At 38.0% G+C, this 17,500-nt stretch overlaps 1 protein-coding gene across 3 annotated transcripts in view; it reads right to left on the bottom strand.

Moving 5' to 3' along the window:
* CDIN1 (CDAN1 interacting nuclease 1) overlaps positions 1-17,500 on the bottom strand; it is a 232,779-nt gene that overhangs the window by 147,190 nt on the left and 68,089 nt on the right. The window lies entirely within an intron of this gene.

Below are 17,500 nucleotides of genomic sequence, written 5' to 3'. Positions count from 1 at the left end.
GATGAATGGGCCTTTCAAACACCCGGAGACAGCTCTGCAAATCTCCCCGGCTGCTAAAGCCCTCATTTGATTTTCCAATTTACTCCTCTTAAATTTATCTTCCCACTAAAAATAAAAAGTGCTGATATTTTTCCCCAGTGCCATCCCTGAGAAGATGACTCCAAAGGGTTACTCTGGCAGAACTAATCTGCTTACACCTGCTCTTCCTCACCTGACAGAGCCGAGGCCTTCTAATGCCTTTTCGTCTGATCATTAAACTGAACCGAATATGCCTTCAGCTCCACGTGAAAGAGTGTAATTAGTATACTTGTCAAGCCAGGTACAGCCCTGCTTACCCTGCTTTTTTTCCCTCCAGCAGCTAATGAACTGCTCCCATCTCATTATTCAAAAATAAAAAGGCACTTAGTATACTATGAACTGATTTCCCTTGCTTTTTTTCTTTTTTTAAGAAGTAACAAGATTCGGTGCTGATCAACCCTACCATTAAGTGACAAAGTGATAAATATCCTTCTGGATTGGTGGAAAGTTGGCCACTCGGTAGTCTGAAATGACACTAAACTAAAATACTTTACGAGGCAACTTGGAGAGTTCTGCCATGCTTAATTGAATTTGAGAGCCCCCACCAAATTAATCAAATTCATTATTCTCCACCTTTATATATATATATATATATATACACCAATGTTCAGCATATTCATACTATTCTATTCTTTCCCCCACAGCACTTCTCACCATAATATTTTCTATCATTTGCTTATTTATACATTTATGGTTGGTCTTGGCTACTGAGATGTAAGCTCCTGGAGGACAGGGATTTTTGTCGATTTTTTGTTTCATTGATGGAAATCAGTAAAGGGAGAATGAACGAAAAACATTCATATGGATACATAGCTCCTTTAAATTATAATGAAATGTGGATTTATTCTAAAGGTCCAAAATTTAAAAACTTTTTCTTTTGACTGAATAAGAATGCGAGGGAGAAAAAAAAAAGATGCACAGAGAAATATAAAATCAAAGAGAAACAGTGTGGAAATAATTGTTCTACCTCCTTCTGCTAAATAAAAGCTAAGCAAAATTATAAAAACTTTCAAAAAATGAATAATATTTAATAACATTTCACTTCTTTATGCCTGAAACATGCTGATATTTTGAATGTTTCGGAAATCTGTGTCCTCTATTTTGATTTCTGGAAACAAATGCCAATATTGCCAAGGTCAAACAAATTTTAAAATATAAAAATCTATAAAATGATAAAGTACTTAAGACAGGTCACATGATTATCCCTTAGAAGAAAACAAGGATGATATATCCCAAATTTGTCCTAGATCCAAAAGAGACTTCACTTTGTTTACACTGTGTTGTGTTGTGTTAGTTGCTCAGTCATATCCAACTTTTCTCAGCCTATGGACTCCTTTTTCATCAGGCTCCTCTGTCCCTGGAATTCTCTAGGCAAGAACATTGGAGTGGGTTGGCGTTTCCTTCTCCATTGCTTACATTACTGCGTGAAACACTAGGCTCAGTTTGTAGAGACACATCTGTTACAAGCACAAAAAACTTCAGAAGAAAGACATTAACATGTTTACTCTATAATAATTCTGATCTAAGCTGAATATGAGTCTATGTGAGGATATTATCTCCCCTGGTAGACCATATGCTTCTTGAGGGCAGATGACCCAACACAGACAGAAGACCCAGCTTGCCACAGAGAGGGGAGCACATATTCTGTGCGTGTGTCTGTATAGGGGTGTGTGTGTGTGTGTGTGAGAGAGAGAGAGAGAGAGAGAGACACACACACATACACACACAATATGTCAGACTATCTGATTAAAAAATAAGAGAATTTTAAAAACAAAATCTGCCCCATTGTCACCGTTCTGTTGACCTTATCTCCCGCAGCCCTTTTGCCTTTCATACTTCTGCTAAAGATAAACTTTTCTGCCTTCAAATCAGAAAGCTAGGCCAGCAGCCTCACACAAAGAACATCACTGATGCCAGTGCTGACTCAAAGAACATGCCACAGACGAATGGTTTTGTGAATGGTGCAGCCTACCTCCTTCATCCCCAGAGACACAAAGATCTCTTCCCTGCAACTGAAAATTTAACCTGAAGCGACTAAACATGCAACTTATTTAAAGGAATGTTCTTAAACAAGTCACACTTTTCTTTACCAAATGTTCATCAATAGTCTGAAAACAGCAACAGCTACCATGGAAATGCAGAAAACCAAGAGTGAAACAAGAAATAACTTTTAAAGTAAGAAACAGGCCTAAATTGGGTCCATGTTTTAAAAAAGAATTCACCTTTATTTTTGTTTCTTATTTCACTTCACAAACTATTGCCCTTAATGATCAAAACTAGTTGATTTGCAAAAACAAAACAAAAATGTGTCTGCTCATAAACAGGACAGATTTGTGAAAATATAGAATGGACTAAGGAAGTTAACTTTTGATGCTTATTATAGCATTTACAGGTCTCTGTGAAGAGTATGTAACCAAAGAAAATTTATCAGTCTTTCTGCAGAGGGTTTTACTTTGGAATGATGCTAAGTAATTTCATTATTGAGATGAATGAGAGATGAGGACAAGCATCTGCTCAGTTCATGGGTAACAGAGAAAGAAGAAGGGGAGGGGCATACGGAATTAAACGATTAGAAGGTGTGTCACAAATTTAACACCTAAATCAAAATAAAAGGTGCCTAGTAAGAATATAACTCAAATAAAAAATATACACAAGTTATAAACATAAATATCTAAATACACACATATATATATATAGTTAATATATAGAGAAAAGAGATAAAGTTTCTTTAGTAGAAGAATTCCAAATAATACATCAAGATACTTCTTCCTCCAGGAGGTGGAGTTTAGTCTCCTGACTCAGTTTGAGTGTGGGCTAGATTTAGTAACTTGTTTCCAAAGAATAGAGTATGGGACTTCCCTAGCACCCCAGTGGTGAAGACTCTGCAGTTCCAATACAAGGAACTTAGGTTTGATCCCTGGATGGGGAGCTAAGATCCCACATGCTGTGCAGCACACCCAAGAAAACATTTTTTTTTAAAAATATGGAACAAGGAAAAGAGCAATTTGACAGTGGAGAAATATGGCAACTATCACCTTAACCAAGAGACTAAGGTTAACATAACTACGGATAGGTTGTATCAGTATCATGTACTTCTTGATATAGTATGATTATACAAGCTACAATCTAGTCCCATAAGAAGAACAACTCAAATGGATATCAGACATACCCAAATGGAGAGATATACACAATTACCAAATGGATATTCTTCAAACTCAGCATGGTCATCAAAACCAAGAAAGGGCTAAGTAACTTCACACACCAGAGGAGATTGAGGAATGTGATCACTAAATGCAGCATGGGACCCTGCATAGGATCTGGAACTGGCTGGGGTGGGGGGAGCCATTAATTTTAAGAAGTAGTAAAATTCAAAATAAAGTCTGAACTTTATAATGTTATAATGTTAATCAATAAATTATTCTTAATAATGTTAATCAATATATTATTGATTAACAGTAATGTATCAATTACTTGACAGTTATTTGTCTTTGTGTTGGCAAATATAAAACAGTGATGTAAAATTACAGCAACCAGTGCATTCTGAAGGAGATCAACCCTGGGATTTCTTTGGAAGGAATGATGCTAAAGCTGACGCTCCAGTACTTTGGCCACCTCATGCAAAGAGCTGACTCATTGGAAAAGACTCTGATGCTGGGAGGGATTGGGGGCAGGAGAAGAAGGAGACTGAGGATGAGATGGCTGGATGGCATCACGGACTCGATGGACGTGAGTCTGAGTGAACTCCGGGATATGGTGATGGACAGGGAGGCCTGGCGTGCTGCGATCCATGGGGTCACAAAGAGTCGGACACAACTGAGCGACAGAACTGAACTGACTGAAAACTGACGGTAGGTATAGGGAGAATGCTCTGTATTATCTTTGCAGCTTTCTGTAAATCTGAAAGTATCCCAACAACACTTTGATTTTAAAAAGTAAAAGCTTTCTAGTGGACTTTCTGCCCCGAGTAATGACCTCATGAGAAATACAACCCTTCCATTTACCACCAAAACCCAACTCCTGTTGCTTTTGAAAGAATATTGGCTAAAAGAATTCCTGAGGTATTATGAGTGATGATGGCAGAAAAAAATAGTTTTAAATTTCCATAATATATAGATAGACCAAGCAAATGCTGTTTTGTCATTACAAGATAAAATAACTTGGTAAAAGAATTTAAGAAATGAGAGTCAATCCTCCCATTGAATTTCTCCCCATAAAGACCATCATAAAAAGTATTTCAAGAGGTTTCAGGGTTTCCAAAATTATCAGAATTGAAATTTGAAGAGTACTTAAAGAAGATGAAGGGTAAATTAATTCCTTCATGTATTTCAAGTAATTATTTGAATATCACTAACTACTACTACTACAAAAGTCACCATCATTTGAGTGGTACTATGTGCTAAGCAGCATGCCACATATTTTATAAAATCATCCTTAATCTGTAAATAACCTTGAAACATAGATGTTCTTATTCAGTTTTAAAGAAAAGCAAACCACGACTCCCAAAGAATTTAACAAGGTGACAGCTAGTATAGGATCCAACTGGGATACCAACTCAACAAGTAGAAATACAGGAAAATTGTAACAGATAAGATTTAGGTAGAAAGGAGATAAACCTCTCTGACATTTAGAGAAGCTAAACACTTGGGTAATAGTCTAACCAATACTATTAATTCATATTCATTAAATAATAAGAAGATGACTCTAAAATCAAAAGACCTAAGTCTTCCCTTTCTCATTGCTTTTGTTCAATCCTTTGGGCATTTAGACACATAATGAGGGTAGGCACAGGAGCAGGTAGGTGTTGGTGTTCTGAGTTCAAGTCTCAGCTCTTGCCCTCTCTAACTGTATGACTAGGCTGGTCATTTATCCTGAGTATTGTTTATCACTTACAAAATTGTAAAATAAATATGTCTTATCTATGTTGAGCATTTGTTGTATAGGTCAAATCAGTCACGCAGTTCAGTTCAGTTCAGTCGCTCAGTTGGGTCTGACTCTTTGCCACCCCATGAACCACAGCACGCCAGGCCTCCCTGTCCATCAACAATTGCCAGAGTCCATCCAAACCCATGTCCATTGAGTCAGTGATGCCATCCAGCCATCTCATCCTCTGTCCTTCTCCTCCTGCCTTCAATCTTTCCCAGCATCAGGGTCTTTTCAAATGAGTCAGCTCTTTGCATCAGGTGGCTAAAGTATTGGAGTTTCAGCTTCACCATTAGTCCTTACAATGAACACCCAGGACTGATTTCCTTTAGGATGGACTGGTTGGATCTCCTTGCAGTCCAAGGGACTCTCAAGAGTCTTCTCCAACACCACAGTTCAAAAGCAGCAATTCCTCATCACTCAGCTTTCTTTATAGTCCAACTCTGACATCCATACATGACTACTGGAAAAACCATAGCCTTGACTAGACAGACCTTTGTTGACAAAGTAATGTCTCTGCTTTTTAATATGCTAAGTTGGTCAAATAACTTTTTTAAAGAATAAAGTTCTATTCCAATGCTTTATGAGTTATCTGCAAAATTCCTAAATTTCCTCTCAATTTTGGAGTTGAAATGCTCTGTACTCCTGTGTTATCTACTCAACAAAAAATGGTAGGTAGATACATTATCAGCAAAATATGTAATTCAAGTCAACAAACATTTATGAATGTGAGACCAGGGAATGAACCAAGACAAGGAATGTAGGCCACCAAAAATTACTCCTGAATTAGTTATACAAAATGTCTTGGATTGAGAGACAAAACCAAAAAGTTGGAGGTGAGGCGGCATAGTGAAGAAGATAAATCATTTCCTGACCTACACAATTTAGTTTTAGCAAGAAGAATTTGGTAATCCCCATCATACAAAGATTAGCTTGTATACAATGACATCACAGTTTGCCCATGATCCCAAAGGTCAAGGCATGGGCCCTGAATGAAGAAGTTATCTGCCATCAACAAAGGAGATCTAGTCAAAGGTTACATTTTATGCCCTTGGCAAAGCAAAGGAAAGTCTCTCATATTGTCTGTACATTTTTATCTGGTTAATGAATAAATAATATTTGTATTTTCCAAAAATGTTGTTCATCAAGCTACTTCAGCAAAAATATTTACTCTGCTAAAGAGTTTCTTACAAAATGAAGCAGGGAAAAAAAATACACCACACAATTATCTTATTCCTAAATATATTAACATTCTCTCATGAATTAGGAGAAAGTGGAATTCCTAAATTCTCAAACTGTGACGTAATATTGGTTTTATTGATTCTCTGCACAATTTGTGGGAGTACCCAATCATTATTTTGACAGTTTTATCATAAGGTAATAGACTTCCTTTTAGATAATTGCAGTTACCACATTCAATTTCAACCTTCCATAGGATTTTTTCCTAGATACAGCTTTACTGTCAATCCTAGATCACATTAGTTTCTTTTTATAGCTATACACACAAAGCATTTTAGGCGTTACACCTAATTATGTCAGCACAATAACAATTTAAAAGCTCATCATTAAGAAGTAAAGGTTAAGCACTTATATGTTAAGACTCCTTTTTATAAAGACATATAGCACTATATGACATAAGTAAATGAATTACACAAGCAGTAAAAGTCCAAGAGTCACAAAAATATAAGTCTTCTTTTAGGATAAACAGGGAAACTTGATGAGTTTATGTTCAGGCAATAACATTTGTAAACTTCAGTGCTGACTACCAAGCTTTCTGACTCATGAAAACTATTAAGCTACAGAAGTTTCACAACACAGAGTTGGGTGACAAAATATTCTTTCTCCTAGGGAGGCAGTTTAGTAAGATCATTAAGAGCTTAAGCTCTGGAACCTAGTCCCTACTCACTGTTTGACCTGGGGCAAGACACTCAAGGTCTCTGTGTCTTGGTTTTCTCATTTGCAAATGGGACTACTACTACTACTTCTCTCATAAAGTTGTTCTGAGGATTAATACCCTAACATTACATAAAGCTCTTAGAAAGCGCCTGAAAGAAGAAAGAAAGAAAGTGAAGTCGTTCAGTCGTGTCCAACTCTTTGCGACTCCATGCACTGCAGCCTACCAGGTTCTGTCATCTACAGGATTTTCCGGGCAAGAATACTGGAGCAGGTTGCCATTTTCTTCTCCAGGGGATCTTCCCAACCCAAGGATTGAACCTGGGTCTCCCACATTGTAGGCAGACGTGTTACCATCTCAGCCACCAGGAAGTCCAGAAGGTGCCTGGCATATATATATATATATATATATATACTATGTGCTATGTGAATATCAAATATTATCATTGCTAACCTGAATTCCCTTAAGGCTGTAGTAATTAAATAAAGACATAAAAAGTGATCAAAACTGAAAAGTGATCTAAGCCAGTTGATACGGTGGTAGAAATGTTGTGTTGGCCAAAAACTTCGTTTGGGTTTTTTTGGTAACATCTTACGGAAAAACATAAACATTTTGGCCAACCCAATATGATGAGAGCCAAGAGACTAGCTACTCATGGAATGTAGGAGGATGGGGCATTTCAGCTCTAGAAGAAAAATCAAATTTGAGGTTCAGAAGTTCTCTGTAGAAGGACCTACTGTGTAGCACATGGAACTCTGCTCAGTGTTATATGGAAGCCTGGATGAGAGAGGGGAGTTTGGGAGAGAATGTATATGTGTTTAGTTTTCAGTCATGTCTGACTGTTTGTGACCCTTTGGACTATAGCCTGCCAGGCTCCTCTGTCCATAGGGTTTTTCAAGCAAGAATACTGGAGTGGGTTGCCATTTCCTCCTCCAGGGGATACTCTCGACCCAGGGATAAAACCTGTGATTCCTTTGTCTCCTGCATTGCCGGTGGATTCTTTACCCACTGAGCCATCATGGATACATGTACAGGTATGGCTGAGTCCCTCTGCTGTTCACCTGGAGCTATCACAACATTGTTAATGAGCTACGCCCCAATACAAAATAAAAAGTTTAAAACACAAGTTCTTTGTAGAAAGAGTGAATTAATTAGGCTCAAAGGAATTCTAAATATTGAGGCAAAAATTGGTATCCAAGGCTTAAACCTAAATGAGAAAACAACACAGAAATCAACACTGATCTACACAAAAAAGCAGAAAAACTAAGAACGCCATCTTGATAAACTTGCAGTCTTCCACAGATGTGTACCTATGTGGGGCACAAGAGCAAGTGTTAGCAGGGATAAGGTCAGATAATGACCAGTAGACAGCAGAAGGGAGCAACTGCAAAGAGGCTTGGCTTTGTGGCAGCTCAACTGAGCTGTTAACCCTCCCAAAAATTTAAGCCATGATATCTCTCAGTCTAATGTATTTCATCATTTGGGAGGGAAAGGAAAAAAATCGCGATTCTCCACTCCATAATTTTCACATTCCACTTCATAATTACAAAACTATCAGAAAATGGCATGGCGTCTTGACAGGCTCAGGCAAAAATTCTGTTGCTCTCCCCCATGCTTCCCTTGAGTCAATTTGCCTAGCTGAAAGAAATATAAATGAAGAAATAGCTCTTTATTAAAAAGGAAAACTATACAATATACTTTCACTTCCAAATTAACCACTCCTCTTAAGATAAACAAAAAGTGTTTCTAGTAAATTGCTGTGTTTCTAAAGGAGAAAAACAAATCAACATAGCTCTGCAATAAATATTCTAGAATGACCAAAAGGTCAATACATATCTCATATCAAGCTAAAAAATAAGAAATAGTGATGAACAGAGTTATCTTACATATTAATCTATGCAAATAAAAGTTTTTTCAAAATTCTAAGACAACTCTGTTGTACTGTAAAATTTTAAAATGATTTTCCTTAAACAAAAAATACAGGAAATCAGGACTATAGCAGAAAATATAGTATATAGAAGTATCCATACATACATAAACCAGTGTTTTTTGAGACAAAAGTTCCAGTAGGGGTGGGTGGGGATTATTTCTATGAAAGTCAAGCATCAACGTGTCATCAATCCTGGATTACTCTTATCTCTCAGGCTGTGACTCAATCTTGCAATCCTATTGTTGGCCCTTTCCCTGCGACCCACTCACAAAAGTAACCCTCCATCCCCAACAACCTGATCACTGATCAGTTTGCTTTGTCTGTCTTAAAACTCTCCTTGCAAGCTGTTGAGAAAAATAAAAGAGGAGGGACATCAATCAAAGTTTTCTGCAGCCAGAACAATGTATAAGTTCAGTAAGGTATCAACATTAATAGCTAAGGTAGATCGTTTCTTAATTTCAAGTAACCATCCACTGCTTACACCCACTATCATGGATTTAATGAAGAGAGAGTTCATTAAATGCTGCTGGCTATACTGTATATAAAGCATAGCTGAAATCTAATTTCCAATTCTGAGCTTCTTGAATGACAAAAGCTTTCAGTATAGTCATTATCATTAATATTTATCATGCAATGAATGTGCTTCTATATTTCTTTTTCAAACTAATGAAAATAAGTCATTTTCTCATTCCACCAGTTGTAAAAAAGCAAGTCTATAAATAGATATAAGAACATGCCTACCCATAGATATGATTTTGATCAACAAAAGCTAAGGGTCCAAAATAAGCTAAAATGACTACTCCTGGAATTTCACCTGAATTGAATTTAGACTAGCAAGTTTCAGAAGATAGTATAGGGTACCAGAGTTTTGAAGAAACGGAAAACATCATATGGTGTAGAAACTTTGAAAGTCTTTTAATTAAGACTTTGAAAAATGTTTTAAAATTATATAAAAGAATGAAAGCCACCCACATGCCATGTGTAAGGAAATACACTCTGCCATTTAACTAAACATGTAATCAATAAACAGGAGATATGCAAAGCACTGGAAACAATCTCCTCTACACTGAGCTAGAGAAGATCTGGGCCTTCACTTCCTCTCAATGAGTACTTACTCCTGGAATGTGCATCAGCTCCTTACAATCACTTTACCACCATTAAAGGGGCAGAGAAATTTAAGGTGCCATGCAAATAAAAATTCAATCATTAATAATTTAAGGATTAAATAACGTACTTGAACAGGTAAGAATTAAATGAGGTTCACAAACAGAATGAGGAGTGCCTCCTCCCATTTGAAATGTCTTGGAAAGAACATTCCATTTACAGATGACTTAAAAATCGACATCAAGCTCCTGAGAAGGAACCTTAAACTTTCAACTATGCAGAAGCATTCTGTAAGATATGCTCCGGAACCCCAGTTAGTAGCCAAAACTGAATTCAATTTTCTTCCTTTCCCAATTTGAAGCAACTCTTATTTCTACTGCAGAGGAGATAATCCAGTTTGAAATTTCAGATTCATCCTAGGTTCCTTTCACTTCCCCATCACCAGTATCAAGTAAATTGCCCTGTGCTATAGACTTTATTTCCTCTTTCACTTACACGGTAAACCTTAGTTCTGAATTGTATATATTTTCTAAGACAAATGCGATAGTTTATTGTTCTCTCTCACGACAGCCAGCACCTCCTCACTTAAATCCATTCTTCACGGTGTTGCCATATTATTTTCAAGCTTGGTTCATTTTTTTTCTTTTCTTAAAAATATTTACTTTATTTATTTGGCTGCATGGGGTCCTCAGTTGTGGCGTGTGAGCTTCTCCAGTTGTGGCACATGAGCTTAGCAATTGTGGCACACTGGCTTGGTTGCCCCAAAGCACGTGGGCTCTTAGTTCCCCAACCAGGGATCAAACTCGCTTCCCCTGCATTTGAAAGACAGATTCTCAACCACTGGACCACCAGAGAAGTCCCTCAACCTTGGCTCTTAAGTGCTGTCATAATACACAGCTTCCTGTCATGATCAATTATAAAGTGTATTGCAAGTAATTTATAACTACTATCAAGTAAATGTATTTTTAATAAATGAAAGTTGAGTTATATATTTATATAATATTACTTGTCTTCATTGTATTTTAATATTCTCTTGAGTAGAAGAGTGGAAGGGGAGTTACAGGAAAGTCCTGGAAATCCTAGTTACCACGAGGTCCAAATGATATCTTTCACCTCTGTCTTGTTGAAAAGCACTGCCATAAAAAAACCAAAAACTCTGATTCTGGCACTCTGCTATTTAGAATCATCAATGGATGATTAAACATAAACTGCTAGGTCTTGAATTCAGTATCTTCTGTTATCTGTTCCTAAAGCTCAACATTCAAAAAACGAAGATCATGGCATCTGGTCCCATGACTTCATGGGAAATAGATGGGGAAACAGTGGAAACAGTGTCAGACTTTATTTTTTGGGGCTCCAAAATCACTGCAGATGGTGACTGCAGCCATGAAATTAAAAGACACTTACTCCTTGGGAGAAAAGTTATGACCAACCTAGATAGCATATTCAAAAGCAGAGACATTACTTTGCCAACAAAGGTCCATCTAGTCAAGGCTATAGTTTCTCCAGGGGTCATGTATGTATGTGAGAGTTGGACTGTGAAGAAAGCTGAGCACCGAAGAATTGATGCTTTTGAACTGTGGTGTTGGAGAAGACTCTTGAGAATCCCTTGGACTGCAAGGAGATCCAACCAGTCCATTCTGAAGGAGATCAGCCCTGGGTGTTCACTGGAAGGACTGATACTGAGGCTGAAACTCCAGTACTTTGGCCACCTCATGCGAAGAGTTGACTCATTGGAAAAGACCCTGATGCTGGGAGGGTTTGGGGGCAGGAGAAGAAGGGGACGACAGAGGATGAGATGGCTGGATGGCATCACTGACTCTATGGACATGAGTTTGAGTAGACTCTGGGAGTTGGTGATGGACAGGGAGACCTGGCGTGCTGTGATTCATGGAGTCGCAAAGAGTGGGATACGACTGAGCAACTGAACTGAACTGAACTGAACCGAACCTGGCATGCCACAGTCCATGGGGTGTGTGGGGGGGGAAGCCTGGCATGCTGCAGTTCATGGCGGGGAGTCTGGCATGCTGCAGTCCATGCAGTCGCTAAGAGTCAGACACGACTGAGCTACTGAACTGACCTGAACTGAATCTGTCCAAGTTTAATTCCCACTGTGATTGCACACACAAGCTCTCAGCTAGTGACTCTGGACTCTTAAGCAGATCTCATACTTGGTTCACACATTTCTGTCTTCAATTACCTTCCCCTGCAGCTATACTCCCCAAGTCCATAAAGCCTCTCTAAATCAACAAACCAGAACACATCTTTCCATTTACTCCTTCCAGCAGTGCATGCTTTATACAACCCACTAAGCTGAGAATTCTAAAGGCTATGGGTTTTAGGTCTCTTTCTGCCTACCACAGCAACTAAGGTAGTACCCAGCACATAGTCAGCATTCACATAACTCTTGACAAACTGCAGAAAAATAAAGAACATGAATTCCAAAGGAATTAATATTCCAGTTAGTAAGAGGCCACGCAAAGTCTATTTAGACCCAAATACTGAATGCTTTTCTTACCCTTTTTCTATTAGAGTTTTAAAGACGAGTATACTATGTATTGATTGCCTGGAACACTATTCAAAGCTCTTCATCAGAGTTTTTCTGTTTCTTAACTGAAGTTGCTGCTGCTGCTGCTAAGTCACTTCAGTCGTGTCCGACTCTATGTGACCCCATAGACGGCAGCCTACCAGGCTCCTCTGTTCATGGGATTTTCCAGGCAAGAACACTGAAGTGGGGTGCCATTGCCTTCTCCATTAACTGAAGTTAAGGTCATTCAAAGAGTAAGAACAAAAATCAGTAATTCCATTGGGAAAAACATAATTTTGGTTGGGGGGAGGGATGAAAGTGAAAGTTAGTTGCTCAGTTAGTGTCTGACTCTTTGCGGCCCCATGGACTGTAGCCTGCCAGGTTCCTCTGACCATGGAATTCTCCAGGCAAGAATCCTGGGGTGGGTGCCATTTGCTGCTCCAGGGGATCTTCCCAACCCAGGGATCAAACCCTGGTCTCCTGAATTGCAGGCTGATTATTTATTGTCTGAGTTACCAGAGAGAGGTAATTACATGCATGCTAGGTAGAAGAGCATATTCCCTTAAGAAAACCAAGACAGTGAACTGGGATTTCTACAAAATGTTCATCCTCACTACAAATTTCATTCAACTGTATTGTTTATTTTAAAAGGATATGTTACTATTAATGGTGAGCTATCTGGAAATAGGGAGGATATACTGCTATATGGAAGAAAGCTAAGAAAAGCTGTATAAAATCTTCAGGAGGTAAACAAAACCATCAGTTTCTGATGTGAACAGAGATATTTTCCCAAAGGTTCTGCAAAACTAATTTGCCTTATAGTCAGATTCAAAAACAGTCAATATGCTCATAATTTTATTATAATGGCAGCCTCCCTATTAAAAAGAGCTCTTATGTGGAAGATTTTCATGGAAGAACTGTGAACATTCAGATAATCTTCTACTGTTTAAGGATATTTCCATCTGCTTATTTACTCCACTCAGGAAAGTCCCCACAAACAGAATTACCCATGGTATGACTCTCAGGAGAAAGTCACCATGCTTAGTGTGACATCCACTTATTTCCTCGTGCACACATTTAATACCTGAGACGCAACAGGGAGCAGGACATCCACTAAAACTGGGGAGCACTGAATAGTTACATCATGCAAAATGCTGGGCTGGATGAAGCCCAAGCTGGAATCAAGATTGCAGGGAGCAATATCAATAACCTCAGATACACAGATGACACCACCCTAGTGGCAGAAAGTGAAGAGGAACTAAAGAGTCTCTTGATGAAGGTGAATAAGGAGAGTGAAAAAGCTGGCTTAAGACTCAGCATTCAAAATCTAAGATCCTGGCATCTAGTCCCATCACTTCACAGCAAACAGATGGGGAAACAATGGAAACAGTGACAGACTTTATTTTCTTGGGCTTCAAAATCACTGTGGACAGTGACTGTAGCCATGAAATTCCTTAAAAGAAAAGCTATAACAAACCTAGACAGCATATTAAAAAGCAGAGACATCATTTTCCCAACAAAGGTCCATATAGTCAAAGCTATGGTTCTTCCAGTATGGATGTGACAGTTGGACCATAAAGAAGATTGAGCACTGAAGAATTGATGCTTTTGAACTGTAGTGCTGGAGAAGACTCTTCAGAGTCCCTTGGACTGCAAGGAGATCAAACCAATCAATTCTAAAGTAAATCAATCCTGAATATTCATTGGAAGGACTGATTCTAAAGCTGAAGCTCTAATACTTTGGCCACCTGATGCAAAGAGCTAACTCATTGCTAAAGACCCTGATGCTGGGAAAGACTGAGGGCAGGAGGTGAAAGGGGTGACAGAGGATGAGATGGTTGGACGGCATCACTGACTCAGTGGATGTGATTTTAAGCAAACTTCAGGAGATTGTGAAGAACAGGGAAGCCTGGTGTGCTGCAGGCCATGCGATAGCAAAGAGTTGGACACAACTGACTAAACAACAAGAAAAAGTACAAACAAAGAGATAGAAATTCTAGCCTTCTTGAACAAGTTAAGATGGGAAAGTGAGATCCCAGAAGAAGATGATAAAACATGAAATTAAAACTCAGGCTCCCTTTACAGTCTTTAACTGGTCATCACTTTCCAGTTATACTCTCTCCTGGTCCAGTTAAAACTATGATACAAAATAGGAAAAAAAAAATGTATTCTGATATTTATAGGATTGGTTCAAAATATAAGGGCTTTCACTTTTAAGAAAAAACAGCCCCAAAGGTAGTCTACCTGCTATTCATCATTAATTAAAGTGCTGTTGATAACATCCCATGCTAGGAAGAAAATCTGCTGAATAGGGTAGGGTTTAATCACTTGAAATGATGCCCCAAGATGTAAAGAGAGCTTCACCTCCTACTTTTGCTCAGGTCTGTGCTGCGACAGGAAAATCTGAGGCTCTATGCTGACAGCATTTCCTCAACCATTATTCTATCTGCTACTTCATTCACTGTAACGCAGTAAAAAGAGTTGTTGGCTAGGAGCAAGAAGTCTTGGATTTGGGCACCAGCACCATCATAGACTGCCATGCCCTTTGCTGCCTATTCTGTTTAGAAATGCTGGACAGCCTCAGTTTCCTCACCTATAAATTGGCCTCTTCTGCCTCACCTGGGCTATTTGGAGGCCACAGAAATGCTTACTACCGTTCACCCTCAGAACAACACAACTTTAGAGTCCATCAGGATTTCAGGAGGAAAAGAAATGGCACAATGTGAGTAAATTTCCCTAGACTAAGTTGGAAGGAAGAAAAATGACTCAATTCAATATTATTGAACAATGTGACTTTGGAATCTGAGCTCAAGTATCAGCTTTATGAAATAATAACCATAGGACCGTGGCCAAGTCACATACCCTTTCTGCAATTCATGATACCTATCCTATCAATATGTTAGATTTTGTTGGGAGGGTAAGTAACAGTACAACATCAAAGTATCCTAAAGCATTGTAAACACAGGACTTAACCAGGGGCAACAGCAAAATCAGTACAAAACTGTTTGTTATCAAAGTGCCACTCAGGTCTCTTGTTAACTACTGAGATGCTGAGTAGAATATACATATCATACTCTAGAAATGATCCCACAAAAAATCCATCAGTACTCCTTAAGAGCAGATATTTTTAACATATGTTACTGAAATCACACAACTTGCATGTGCCATACTATTAATGCTACATTTTTATAAAGAAAAAACATTAAAACTGAGCATTGATCTAGTGGAAGTAATAGTACATACATAGTACTCTCCACTCCCAAAGGAATAGGATTTTTTTTTTTCCTCCAATTTCTAATTTTAAGAGGAAAAAATTAAAAATACAAACCAAGACTGACTGAGACTTGCAGCTCATTAAAGCTGAGGTGATTTCCCCTATATAGAATTCTATTGATCTCCATAGTCCACACTAGACAAAAAGTGTGGTCAGGGAGGGGGATGATGGATGCCTCTGCCAATAGCACTGAACAAACCTGTTAGCTAATTGCTACCAAAGACAATTATCCCTGCATTGTTTCATAATGGAAACACATTACAAAACTCTAATATACACACAGGGAAATTTGATGATTTGACTGCGGAGCCATGTGCATTGAATTTCATTGCCAAAGGCCAGCCAGGTCGCTGCTGTGAAGGGGAAGAAAGTGTCAGAATATAAGCCACAGTATCTTAAAGCTTTTTACTTTGGGGGGGAGAGGAGGAAGAAAGAAGAAAGGAAGGAGGAGGGATGAGAAAGACAAAGAAAATAAAGGAAGACCACCAAGTGTCACCAGCAAACTGAATGAATTCTACCATCTGGCAATAATTTTAACATGTTACTTTTTAAAATGATAAACCTCTAATAATGGTTGGTCACTCATCATAAAAAGATTTTTAAAATCATTTCTGTCCAGAAGAATATTTTTACAGCTTTTCAAATGGCAGGGAGCCTACTGGCAAGTATGGAGTTAAAAAGGTGGCTTTGACAATAGCCTAGTATGATGATTAAAAATAACATCAAATATCTGTCAGGATTTTACTTAAAGGAAAAAAAAAAATCTGACTCTGTAACAACTCACAGTAAAACAGCCATTAACCCAATCAATTATAAAAGAAAAAGCCTTGAAATACAGTTATTTGATTATATATAATCATAGTGTAATTCAAGCATACAATATTTACATTTGCCTTCTTTCCAAGAAGCCACATTCTTGAAATACCCTTTGCCTGATATGTTTCTAAATATGCTCATGTCCTTCTCCAGTGTATTCATGCAAGACATTTAATCCTGGCATTGGAATTATAGGAATTCTGATAGACAGTACACATCAAAATTATATTCAGTACTATTTGACTCAACTATGTAAAATGGTACAAAATAAAAAGAAGAATGTACCAAAGATGTGCCAGTGTTATAAAGATAAATTAACAGCTACAAAATTTATGATCACCCTATTAACTTCATAATTCACAAGTCAATGAATTCTGTTTTACTGTGTGGGCTACTGCTATATATAGGCCAGTCTACCTGCTTCCGACTATGCTGACTACTATTTTGACAAGACCTGGATAGCAGTAGGTCCAAAGCAATCAGAAGGTTGACTTTGACAAATGGCGGTGCTGCGGCGAAGTTGAAAATAACACACATCCACTTTAATCTCTTTCTTGATTAAATCGAAACCATACCATTCTGACATCATGTGATTTGCTCATGAAGCATCACTGCAGGTTACTTTAGAGGCTACATCTATTGAAATGATATTGAATTTTTAGGGGAAGTACTTAATTCATTCAAATGAAACCTTCACAAGGTAACTGGGCCACCAGTCACTGATAACTGCAGATTCAAAGAAAAATCAAAGGAGAAGTCCCTGACAAAAAATAAAAAAAATAAAAATCCAACATGTACTACTGAATGATATTTTAGTAGGTATTATCTTCTACTTTCAAAGAGGGAAGATTATATGCATAAAGCATATTCCAAAGCTCTTTACCTATTCTACCACAGCTAAGCTCCAAAGGTAAACATTACACTAGGTAATAAAAATGCAGAAGATGAAATTGTCTT

Source organism: Budorcas taxicolor, chromosome 10 (assembly GCF_023091745.1).
Source record: "Budorcas taxicolor isolate Tak-1 chromosome 10, Takin1.1, whole genome shotgun sequence".
Classification (NCBI taxonomy): domain Eukaryota; kingdom Metazoa; phylum Chordata; class Mammalia; order Artiodactyla; family Bovidae; genus Budorcas; species Budorcas taxicolor.
The sequence above is the reverse complement of the archived record's forward strand: the minus strand, read 5'-3'. Positions and strand labels throughout refer to the sequence as shown.